Below are 12,274 nucleotides of genomic sequence, written 5' to 3' on the forward strand. Positions count from 1 at the left end.
TCTTCCTTTTTGTGGCGTATTTTGTATAGAGAGAGTGAAGACTCTCCAGCTGACCTGTGTGGATGCCTTTTGTGGTTTTTTCTAATTTTTTTAGGAGCATCTTGTCAAGGACTACCTTTTGCAGATGTTCAAAGGCAGCAGAGTTTGGCTGGAGCCAGGGCCGCATGCTCTCTTCTTCAGGGGTGTATGGAGGATGCTCACACGTATTCATTGTCTCACCACATGTCCAGTGATGCACATTGGTGATGTGGTGAAGGATGGAGATCCACTTCTCTTTAAGCCTGGTCACGCTTCCCTTACAGGTGCTAACACAATACCAGAGATGGTTTGTTATCATCCTCATCCACTCATACAGCTCCTCATTGTGGCTTTTAAGTAACCTCTTCTTTACAGACTTGACAATGTGCCATAAGTCATATTCGTGCTGTATGTTGGTGTGTTTTTCTCGCAGAACTTTTTGCACCAAGGGATGACAGTCAGTGGCAATCACAGATGTCAGCACACTGTACTGTGCAAGCTGTGACAGACATCTCTCCATACCTTCTACCTCCAGCCAGTAGCTGTTCTTTACTTCTGTGACTTTGATAGTCTCCTGCGCTACCACCAAATCTGACTTTGTGTCCAGAAGAGAGTAAGTTCCAAAAGTAGCATTGTGGCCAGGGCTGTCATATCTGCAATCACCACATACAACCAGTGGTTCATCACGCACTGCAGCCAGCACAGCCTCATTGTGTAATGTCCGGACCTCGTTTACCTCAGGGATGACATATGCCTTCTGAATGTTAAACCATTCTCTCTTAGACAGCGTTTCTAGACAATGGTGTCACAAATCTCCAGAAATGGACTGCATTCATTGCCAGTAGTAAAACTAGCAGCAGGGATAGAGACATTGCACTCCATCACTCCTCTGATCAAAGGCTGCGAGTTCCAGGTGTAGTCGTGGCCATCAATGCATTCAGTCTTAATCTGTAGTCCAAATCCACTTTTTCTCAGGGTTGGTGACTGGACTAGTATGTCATCTGTCATAGTACCTTTATTGCTGAACTGGTTAATACTCCCTGATACTACCTGCTGACACTGATCTGTCTGGGTGCTCACACTGACTCTTTCTATGGTTTCCTGCTGAACATTGATGTCGATCTGTATCATACTGCTGCTGTTGCTGCTGCTGTTGTCTAACAGATGCATGCATGTTTGCCTGGCCTATGAAAATAGAGAACATGTCTGTAAATGTCTGCAATACAAAGAAATATTTTCTGTCCATCCCCCCTCTCTAGTGTCAGAGGCTGTATACAATACACCAATTTGTGAAACAAAAACCAAATAAAAACAACTAGCATGCATTAGAACAGGGGAGGGGGCAAATTCACTGACTTACTTTTCTTACATACTATAACCTAATGCCACCTTTGACAATATGTATGGACTCATATTAATACAATGTTTTCTTTTCACAGGAAGGTTCCCAGGACAAGCCCTGACTGCTTTCCTTCCTCATTGACTTAAGCCATAATAAAAGTTTTTACAAATGAAGGTGTTGTGGATATTGTGAAAACCTTTTGCACTTAAGATGCTGAGTTTTATTTTTCTTTGTGCAACATCACTGCCAGACTTTAACAGGTATCACTATAGTTTGTATGAATCATGCACAGCTTGTGTTATTGACAGCAAACTGTAAACAGTAATGAAAGATATGTGAGGTGTAGTGCATCTTATTCAAGCTGATGGGTATTTGCTCCTGTAGTATAGAGCAAAGTGACTGGGCCCCTGCTGGGTCTTTGTGTGTTCTCCTGCTCCCTGCTGGTCGGGGCAGTGAAGTGAGCGAATTTTTTTCGATCGCACCATTGGTTCAGGAGTTACGGTACTGAGAAGCTCAGATTACAACCATGTGACGCACCGGGGACTCTTCTGAGTGTGAGCCAGTAGTCCTACGGAGTTACCGTAAAGGACCTTATAGGCCCGGAAAGCTCTAGTTTCTCCGGTTACAGCTGTTTTTTTTTTAAAGTGATCATAAGCAATCACAGAGAAATCGTTATGTGAAGTCGGCATGCCGAATCCTGTCGGCGCCAACATCGCCGGTGTAAGAGGGTTCTGTTGCTAAATAGCTGTGATTTTTTTTTTTTTTTTTTTTTAATTTAACCACATTATCTGAACGGAGCTCCAATACAAGTTACTGCTATGAGTGGATTATCACTTATTGAGGGGAGAAGCCCAAATGAAACTGGACGGAGACTGTAAGGTGAAGAAAATGTTTGATTTCTACAGGGATGCTGGTGAATATTAGAGTCTGTGCTGCCAAGGTAAGAACGCTGAGCTGTTGAACTTGTTTATGGTTGTAGAGGGGTGCACATATCGTGATGAACTGATACTGATGTGATGAGCACATATTTTGTTGCTAGGTTATTAACGACTAGATGGCTGAGCTTTGACTAGAAAAGAGTACCACAGCCCTGATGATATAAAGACGTTTATATTCTCAAAGATAGTGCTGATTTTATTTTCTGGTCATCTCAACCTTGCAGGTCGTACCTCTCTCTGCTCTGCCTGATGGGCGCGCCGCTGCGCCCTTTCATTACGGTGCACAGCTACTGTTATTTTAGTTGACTGGGTCGGACGGTCTGTACACCCGACCTCATAAGAGGAAAAGTCAAACACAGAGGGAGCAGCCTCGGACTTGAGTTTGTTGGACTGTCGAACCACCAGGTTGCCGGACTCAAAAAACCTCTCCTGCACATAGTCCTCCTCAACAAAATGCTCACTACAAACCCTAGCTTCACGGCTAACTGGAGGATTCTCTCGTTTCAGTGCTGCTAGCCAACGACGAAGAACCACTTGCCTCTTAAGAGGCAAAGCATGAAAGTGGACAGTCTTTCCTTGATTTTTAACCCTATAAAATTTGTTGCTGCATCCAGGGGCGATGCAAAAGTGACCCCCCTTGCATCGTTTTTTAGTTTGAGGTTTCTTATTCTCCATTGAGTCAGTGCTGTCACAAGTTAATCCAATGCAAGCTAATAAAGGAGTTTCAAGCCATCCAACCTCGTGACGTCATATTCTATGCGCCACAAGATGGCGCCACACTGGTTTGAAAAATGTAATTTAGATTGCTTTTTATTTTAATCCAGGTTCACTGACAGTGTTGAAACTGTAATTAATTTTTAGAGTGGGAACCCAACTTGTGAAATATGTTAACTGCTTCTAGTGTTTCATGTCCTCTTTAAGTTACTTACCTCTGTGAAACAGGCTAGAGTTACCCCTCTGTCTCTCAGTTTCCCTCATTTCAGGGTTAACAGACTCAGAGTTTTCACTAAACCTGCTGTGTGAAACGGACCCCTGTGCGGTTTTTTGGCATATCATCTTAAAATGTCAACTAGCTAGCTAGCTTACTGCAAACTTCTAACTCACCTCAACCTCGTAAACTCTCTTTTTTGTTGGAATTGAAGGAGTTTTAGCCTTTTTTGACTCTCGCAGGTACCTCACTGAAGAAAGAAGTGATTGTAAACAAGTTCACCGGTTAAGCCATTGTCGTTTGTTTTGAGTATCTGTCAGAGCGTTTGGACTCGGAAATAGTATTTTGAAAGGGTGTTACGTCACACTTAAAGACCGGATAGAGAAGAAGAAATCGCTATACCACTGGAAAACATCTACTGAGCCTCACTATGCACCAGAGTACGTGAGCGGTTTGAAGCGGAAGAAATAGTCACACCAAACTCACACAGTAACGGCAATTCGCTCGCACCGCCCCGCTCCAACCACCCCTGCGCCCCGCACCTCGCACCGAATCACTCACCCCAGTTCCTCTAAATACCGCTCCACAATCGCTCCGCTCATATTACTATTAATGATGATTCTGGGTTACAGTACAATAGGTGAACAGGCAGTCAACAATAGGCTAACCCATAGCTAACTTAGCCCGCCCACACAAGCTGCACAACAACATAAAACAAGTGACGTCTACGTTAACGTTAGCTAACATTACCATGGTTACAATAAGGCTAACAGTTACCGGTATTCCAACAAGACCATCGGATAACGTTAGCATGACAACACATAACTTACCTGTTCCGCAGGCAAATCTGTGATGTGTCTGTGATCTGTGCTCTGCGAGGTCCCCGCCTCGGTGCTAACAAACAAAAGTCTAACTAATAATCCGGGATTGCTGTGTCCAGTCCAGTCCACTACTAATAAAACAAACCTTGACTCAGTCATCGAGCTCCAGCGCTTATGAGAGAAGTCCTGAATCACCCAACTTATTAGCTAGCTTAGCTAGTACTACCGGTAGCAGTACAGCTGATGCCTGTTTCACGAAGCAAGCTCAGTTTTCCCTGGATCTCTCAGACCTATCCGGCTACACTAATGGAGATCATGGTGATCGGGGATAACCGGTATCACGACGCTGGTTATCAACTCACTCAATCGATCCAGGTTTGCCTCATCAAGAGCCGTGAACGCGCACGTATAAGGGGCGGAGTCTGAGGCAGCTGACCAATCACAAACATGAGCAACAAGGAAAAACACAGCGTGTTTCACGGCGGATGAGCAGCGTGTTATACTGGAAAAGTATGAGGAGGGAAAACAAAATTGACATAGTAAATTTATATAGTAGCCTAGCGTTATAGACTCGGAACACAACTGCTGACTTGACAGTGGATTATAAAGCTTTTGGATGGCATTACCACCTACTGGCCAAACAGAACAGTCAGGTAAGTTTCAATTGTCTAACATTAGATGTTCAAGTTATTGAAAAGAATAACGTCCACTCTTGCTCTGTTGTGGATCTATAGATGGCGTGGTGGCTGGTAGCCTGCTACAGTAGGCTTTCTTCTTGACAGATAGCTCTGGCAGAGAAACACAAGGCCTAGCGTTCAGGATTAGGCAGCTAAGTTTATAGATTTCTAGCAACTTGGCAGTTTGAAGTGGATGATAAAAAGCGCTTACAAAACTTGCAAGAATATATATATATATATATATATATATATATATATATATATATATATATATATATATATATATATATATATATAAGCAGGGAGCAGGGGTAATTCACCACTCGCTCCGCACCGGAGCGATGGAACGGCAATAAAGAAACCCGCACCACGTTAAATAACGACGCACCGCTCCTCACTCGCTCCAGCTCCGCACCGCTCATGTACTCTGCTATGCACAACATGTGATGACAAAGCATCATAATGAGAAACCTATAAAAAGTAGAAAATCCATCAATACATGGTCTCAGCATCTACTTTTATCATTCAACAGAAAACTTTCCACATCACCTTAGGAAGACACTGATCTGAGATAAATCACTTTGACTTGTCTTTATCTCTTTGATGCTTGACTGAGAAAAAAACTGCAGATTTCCCTGACCCATCCTGTCATATCCAATGCCCAAATATTCTACATATCAATAATTCTTTCATATTGATTGCCCCTCCTCTTTCTGATGTCCACTGGGGTAAGAAACTACCTCTAGTGTTAAACATAGATTAAAAATAATAATCACAGTACCAGCTAAACCCACAGCTGGTATGATACCATAATCCCCACTGAGGATGGCAATATTTCATAGCCGATTTGATGTGAAAACTGGTTTTATAATAGAAGTGGACCGAAAAATATAACTGACTGTCAGCTGTATCATTCTACACAAACAGAGGTAGGAAAGTGCTCAGATGCCACTGAGTATGTGTTTACACATGATCATGCACACACTGTTATACACACACTCATAAAAACTGCGTGTGATAAACGTCTCTAGCAGAAGAAGTTGTCATGTTTTACCTGTTTGACAGATGAAGGTTCAGGATGCAGGCAGCAGGCAGCACCCAGAAGAAAGAGAGGAAGAAAAAGACATAATTAGTAATACACACAGCAGACATGAACATGATCATATTCAAGTCACTGCATTAAACGAAGAAAGTAATAATCTAATGAACTGTGTTTTTATTGGTTACTTTCTTAGTTTAAGTGCGAACATATTACTAAATGAAGATTTACGAGAAATATAATTTTCTATGAAATGAACATGTTCACTCAGTTTCTGCTTGAGTCCGACCCAGCACAGCAGCTGGAAAGTCTGCCTCTTCTGTTTTAGACCAATTAGCTGATTCCTCTACTGTAGTAGGTACCGAGATTGGCAGGATCTGCTTCAAGCCAGGCAGAGAGTGTGTGTGTGTGTGTGCCAGGTCTGCCTGCATGCCATGGCACACACAGCCTCTCCCACGCGGCTGGTCTGCTCGTCCAGCCTGAGATGAGGTGATAAGGGCTTGATTATAGCAGCAGATAAAGTTTGAACAACTCGGTGCTCAGTGATGAGTGGGGCAGAATAAAGGAGGAGGACTCTACTGAGTGGCTTTAAATACAATATAAATTGTGTGCCACACACTAGGTGGTGGACCTTATAATTGTATAAGATCATGGCTTTATCACAGTTATACTCTTTGCACCAGCTGAATCTCCAATCTCTTGAAGCATGATGAACAGTATGAGAGAATTATGGAAGTGCACAGATAGTAAATGCGACCGCTTCCAACAGAGAAATGCTGAATACTGTCTATATTTGTGAGCAAGCAGAGGGATGGGGAGAGAGAAAGTGCAATGAGGACAAAAAAGAAAGAGAGGGAGTACATTTTCATCAAAAAAAATCCATTTGTGACTGCAATGATGGAGAAAAACTCTTTTGAAAGTTGTAAGGATGGCGAGGAAGAGGAGAGAGAGTGAGCAACTCTAAAAAGTCATTGACTGATTCAGCATGAGCAGAGAAAAGCTCTCTCTGAGACTGTGAATCCAGAGACAGAAACTGAGTGAGAGAAACTCTTCTTTACCAAAGGGCTCTCTTCTCTTTTTTCCTCCACATCACAGTAAGTGGTAGTCTGTATGTATTGAGTGCATACAGGAGTGTGTGTGTGTTTACAGTAGGTTCCCATGTTTGAGCATGTTTAGTGTAGGTGTGAGGTTATTTGGGAGTGCAGGGAGTCTTTCTCAATTTGATCTGTATAAAATTCTCAGTGATTAAATGACAAATCTGTTATCAGTATGAGCAACCAAAGTACAAAACTAGAATTTCAAAGAATTTAATAAAAGATATTAAGTGTATAATGTCACCATATTGGTAATTCACTATTGACAGTCCCTATTCACATAGGGACTATTTCACAGAAGAGTACAGAGGACTGATAGAGAGCTAGCCTAAGTCACACAGAGCAATAATGACCTGTACTTCCTGTTCCTCTACCAGAGGTATAGGAGGCCGCCTGTCCTGGTTGTCATCCAGGGAGAGGTCGTGAAGTGAAAATGCGTAGTTGAATCATGGTCGAATTGGTGTAAAATTCTCAGAAGTGAGCACAGACAGTAAGCTGCTGAAGTTTTTCTCTCATACATAGAGGAGAGAAAATGGACAGAATAGCAGAGGAGCAAGATGCAGCCTGGACAAAGGCAGAGGGAAAAGAAACATCACTGGTGATACCAGGACACTTGTCATTCTCCTGCTGAGGCAGCAGGGCAGACAGGCCAAACACAGTCGGGTCACCACTGTGTTCTGCCGTTTTGTTACTGCCTTCCTCCCACAGCTCCTGAGAGAAGTGGAAAAGCTACAGTGATCTCTGTGTCTTGAGTTATTGTGTTGAACAGCAGTGTGCTGCTGTTAGCCAGTGAAAATATAGCGGAGTGGCAACTCTTCACTTTGTTTCACAATCTATGTCAGTGCGCTCCTGTAGCCTGGAGAGTTTCTCTGCCCTTTGGCTCGTGCGGTGCCGGTGCAGCTGTTATGCCAAATTCCGTGTTAAAAATAGATTACGTTTTATTTGGCTAATCTGCACGCTTCACACAAGTCACCCAAATGGCCAGTGGATCACTGGTATTTGCGAGCGCTTGTGTTTTTTCGCGCTAGGCGATTCATACATTCCGCCACCGCCTAGCCTACAACGGATGTGTTGTGGCTGAAAGCCATCCTCAGCGTTCACGCAGAAACTATTCGCTGCAGTGATTGGTTAATTCCGTTGTCATTTCATGACGTACGGCCCAGTACCCGCCTAACTCCCCCCGGACAATCCAAGCTAGCATCAACAACAGATTCCTAAAGGAGCCGCAGATTGAATATATCGATGTGCGTTTTTTCCCCCTTTCCTCGTTTATTTGATCTAGGCGGTCGGTGAAAACGTCTATGCGGTGCGCCTACGAAATTATAAGGCAGGGAAAACCCTGAATTCATCCTTCAGTCCAAGTGGATGTTTTTGCCAAATTTGAATATATTCCCTCAAGGCATTCCTGAGATATCGCACTCACGAGAATAGGAGGGATGGATGGGCAGACAATCCAAAAACAAAATACCTCTGGCCACAGCTGTTCCCGGCAATACAAATGGTCTGCAACATTCAGAAACCTGTCAATTTACACCAAATTGACAATACAAAGCAGTGTATTGTTTCCTTACCAGGGACTCTCTTAACTTCACTGCTTCCTGTTTGCAGATGTATACTCTGTTGCATAGTGACTTGCTCTTCCCATTCATGGGAACAGGGAGTCAGTGTATTATCTATAAATTTTGACAACATGGAATTTACTGTGTAAACTCAGGAAATCAGGAATGTTCTCTTACTTGGTATACTGTGCGGAGGACATTTCAGGGTGGATTCTTGTTGAAAGTGCTCATTTCTCCAACACCATGATATCACTGTCATCAGAAATTTTCAACACGGATATTCCAAGGCCCGACTTCCTGTGAAAGGAGCTTGCTCTTTGCATCCAGACACACACTTGTCTCTGTTTCCACTGGCATGGAGGTAAACAAAGGTCTACTACAATAAATACTAAATAAAACTTGTATGAAAGGTTGAGGTTATAAATGATGAGCATCAACAAGAGACAGCAGTATCTGCGGGGCATATGCAGAGTTCATTCTGCCGTGACTGTGAGACAGGAGAGCTTCCGTCCGTTGTCAGTTTTTCCTATCTTTTCCCAGAGCAGTTCCATCATTTAGAGGAGTCGGTGTCAACTCTAATGCAGTGAGAAAATACCAACTATCAAGACAGAATTTCACGAGGGGAATGGCTTATGATGACAACTGAGACATAGCCCATAGGCACTAAGTAAAACACACAATATTTAACACTAAATCATTGTAAAACCAGCCAGCTGAGAAGCTAAGTTGCAGGCAACACCATCAGCCGACTTGATTACGTAGTTCACACCACTGCAACTTTTCTCTGAAACTTTCTAAAATGGTTTTCCTTAGGGCTGTGTTAAGAGCAAGGATGGTGCTTTTACTAAGCCAGGTACATCCAAACTCCAGCATGCATGCACACATGAAAAGTGTGCATACACACACAAATACATACATCACCATTTAAACTCTACCTGCTCCTCAGTTTATAATACTAGAGATGATAACCTTATTATACTGTAGTGGGTCAGTGCCCAGTCTGTGCTGCCAGTGTCTTGGCACTAATTGTCCTCTGGACTGCAGAGCATTACACCAGTCTCATCAGTCAAGTAGGCTACCTGCAGTAACTGCACTTTAGTCAAGTGCCTGCAGTCCATTAGCTGGATGAAACTTATTGTTCATTCTTCCCAAACTTTAAGTATATCAGCCGTAATAATCCACCATGCACAAAGCAGGCCACATATAATTGATGCTGCCCTGAATTATCCATCACATCCATCAGATCTCCAAGACTCTCCATACATCACTGTTCAAATGCTGTGGTTTACACAGCAAGTTAAGTCTGGGCTGTATTCAGATCACACACAGTCAATAGCAGACAAAACCCTGACTGACAGAGCCTTTCTTCCTCTCCTCCCAGCTCTTTTTGCTGTTTATCCTCCTTTGTTCTCCCTGCTCTGTACTCAATGGACTGAGAGGTTGAGCTAGCTCGTTACGTTTTAGTATGTAATTGTAGCAGTCAAAAAGCAAAAGCTGGAAATCAAACAAATGCTTGATTTCCAGTATCAATGATTTACCAATGATAAATTTCCATTCTACTCTGATGAAGCATTCTCAGACCTGCCATTGGAGTCAATCTTGAAACACATTGCACTTGGCTACAACAAAAATGAAGCCTGATGACAACAAGTCCTGTTGCAACATGATATATAAATACGATTACACACAGAGGTGGCTGTCACTGTCTACATATGTCAGCTCAGTGGTGAGTCTCTTCAATATTAAGTTCTGAATCTCAGAAGTGAGTACAGACTAGGGATAACAAAGATGAGGGACTGAGATAATCATCAGTGATACCAGGACACTAGTCATTCTCCTGCTGGGGCAGCAGTGCTGGAAGACCGGGGCAGACAGTCCTAACACAGTGGGGTCACCACTGTGTTCTGCCTCATAGTTATTGCCTTCCTCCCACAGCTTCTGAGAGCTGTGGTAAAGCAACAGCAATCTTTGTTTCTTGTAGATAAAAGAGCTCAGCAGTAACCTCTGTCTCCTGAAACATAAGACCAGCGCAGAGGAACATGGAGTGGTGCTCACAGACATAGACAGCACCAACCAGACTGTAGAATATTACAGTGGCAGGCAACACTGTGCTGAATAAAAGTAGATGCAAAATGGAGAAAAACTTTCCTTTTACATAGCATTAAACCACAGAGCAAGTAGTCTTATCTTGATTGGCTGAGTACACCCATGCAAATTTTCAGTGCTCAGAGGCAACTAGATGATGAGTCAGTTAGCCAATAAAACCCTGTTTGAGGGCACAGCCTGTGAAATTGAACTAATGATGACAAATGAAGCTTCTGGATAATTCAAGAAAAGTTACAGTACACAGTTTCTCTACCTGCATTACCCAAGTGATAGTGTGTGTGTGTGTGTGTGTGTGTGTGTGTGTGTGTGTGAGAAAGAGAGAGAGAGAGAAAGAGAGCACTGATTGAATTAACCTAATTGCCTAATTATAAAATCCCGTCCTATCAACATAATTCAATATCTGAATAAATGCTGCATGATTCTGATCAGGATGCAGGGAGATCACATTACAGTCTCCCATAGGGAAGCACTACCTACAACTATTAAATCCAGCTCATCTCCAAATCATCAAATAGCTGTCATGGATCCTATTTAAAGTCAGTCTGAGCAGAGCTCTGAGCAGGCAGTGATGTGGCTGAAGGAGATGAGAAGCATCCCACCTTCATCCTCGCTAAGCTCCACCCTCTTAGGCGATGATGTTGTCACAGGACACGCCTCTTTCTGCCATCAGAACAGAAAGGTGGTAAGTGCTGCCTTTACCTACTGGGTGTCATGATGCAGCTGAACATGGATGTTAATGGAAACTAAAGCTCTGTTTGTGTCCTCCCACTGCCACGCCCCCCTGAGGCAGTTTGGCCTTTCACAAGTGTCACTGAGCTATAAGAACACAAAAAATATGATCTGTGTCTCACATTATAATCTTCTTTAAGACATGGAAGACAACACTGGGGACAGAAAGATTTAAGTTTCCTGCTATTTCTGTCCCATCATATCTTTTATTTTCCTCTTTGACATTGAGGGCCCTATCTTGCGCCAGACTCCCTAAACCCGCTATTTGCGGATTTAGGATTTAGGAAGAGGCGTTCCCCCGTAAAATTGCTATCTTGTGCACCTCCCGCTATCCGCAAAACACCTGCGCTACCCGCTATATTATGTATAGGCGTGTTTTGGGCGTTACGCCAGGTAAACCAATCAGTGTGCCAGGTGCCATTGCCTTTAAGGGCAGGATGCGCTATCCTAAATCCTAAATCCTAAACCCGCGATGGAGAGAGGGAGGTAGATTTTCTCAGGGCTTCTACTGAGGCTAAAGCAAGGTGGCTTTATATACATATTATATATTATATTATAGGCGAGTTAATTCGGGAGATGGAGCCACATGTGTCCAAGTGGACGTGTCACAAGGTTGTACTGATTGAGTAAAATCCCTGGGTCACACACCACACAAGAGGCAGAGGGGGAACTATGTGTAAACTAATTTATTGACAAGGTAGATTGGGCAAATAAAATATTAAAATAATAATAAAAATATAGCACAGCTGCTGGCTTATGATAAAACAATAAAACGTGCTGGCGTAAGTGTCCAATTAAAACAGTCTTTCCTCTAAACAGTCTATATGAGTAATATACTCAGTCCATTCCGGCGGCGTCCCGGTATCAGTCCGACCGTGTGTGTGGGCGAGGCTCCGTCGGGGCGCGCATTGGTCAGGACCACCCGCTATCCGCTATCCCTAAAGTGTGTGCGCAAGATAGCAACTTTAGGGATAGCGCATGAAACACGCCCACGACGCACCTCCAGGCGCAAATGATGCAGTC

General features: G+C 43.2%; 1 long non-coding RNA gene across 1 annotated transcript in view; it reads right to left on the reverse strand.

The window, feature by feature from the left end:
- Positions 1-4,057, reverse strand: part of LOC115369898 (uncharacterized) — a 109,363-nt gene extending 105,306 nt beyond the window's left edge. Inside the window, exon 1 of the long non-coding RNA XR_003929201.1 lies at positions 3,956-4,057. This is a non-coding gene — a long non-coding RNA (uncharacterized LOC115369898). The remainder of the gene's footprint in view (positions 1-3,955) is intronic.
- Between the last annotated feature and the right edge of the window lie 8,217 nt (positions 4,058-12,274).

This window comes from Myripristis murdjan, chromosome 13, assembly GCF_902150065.1.
Source record: "Myripristis murdjan chromosome 13, fMyrMur1.1, whole genome shotgun sequence".
Lineage (NCBI taxonomy): Eukaryota > Metazoa > Chordata > Actinopteri > Holocentriformes > Holocentridae > Myripristis > Myripristis murdjan.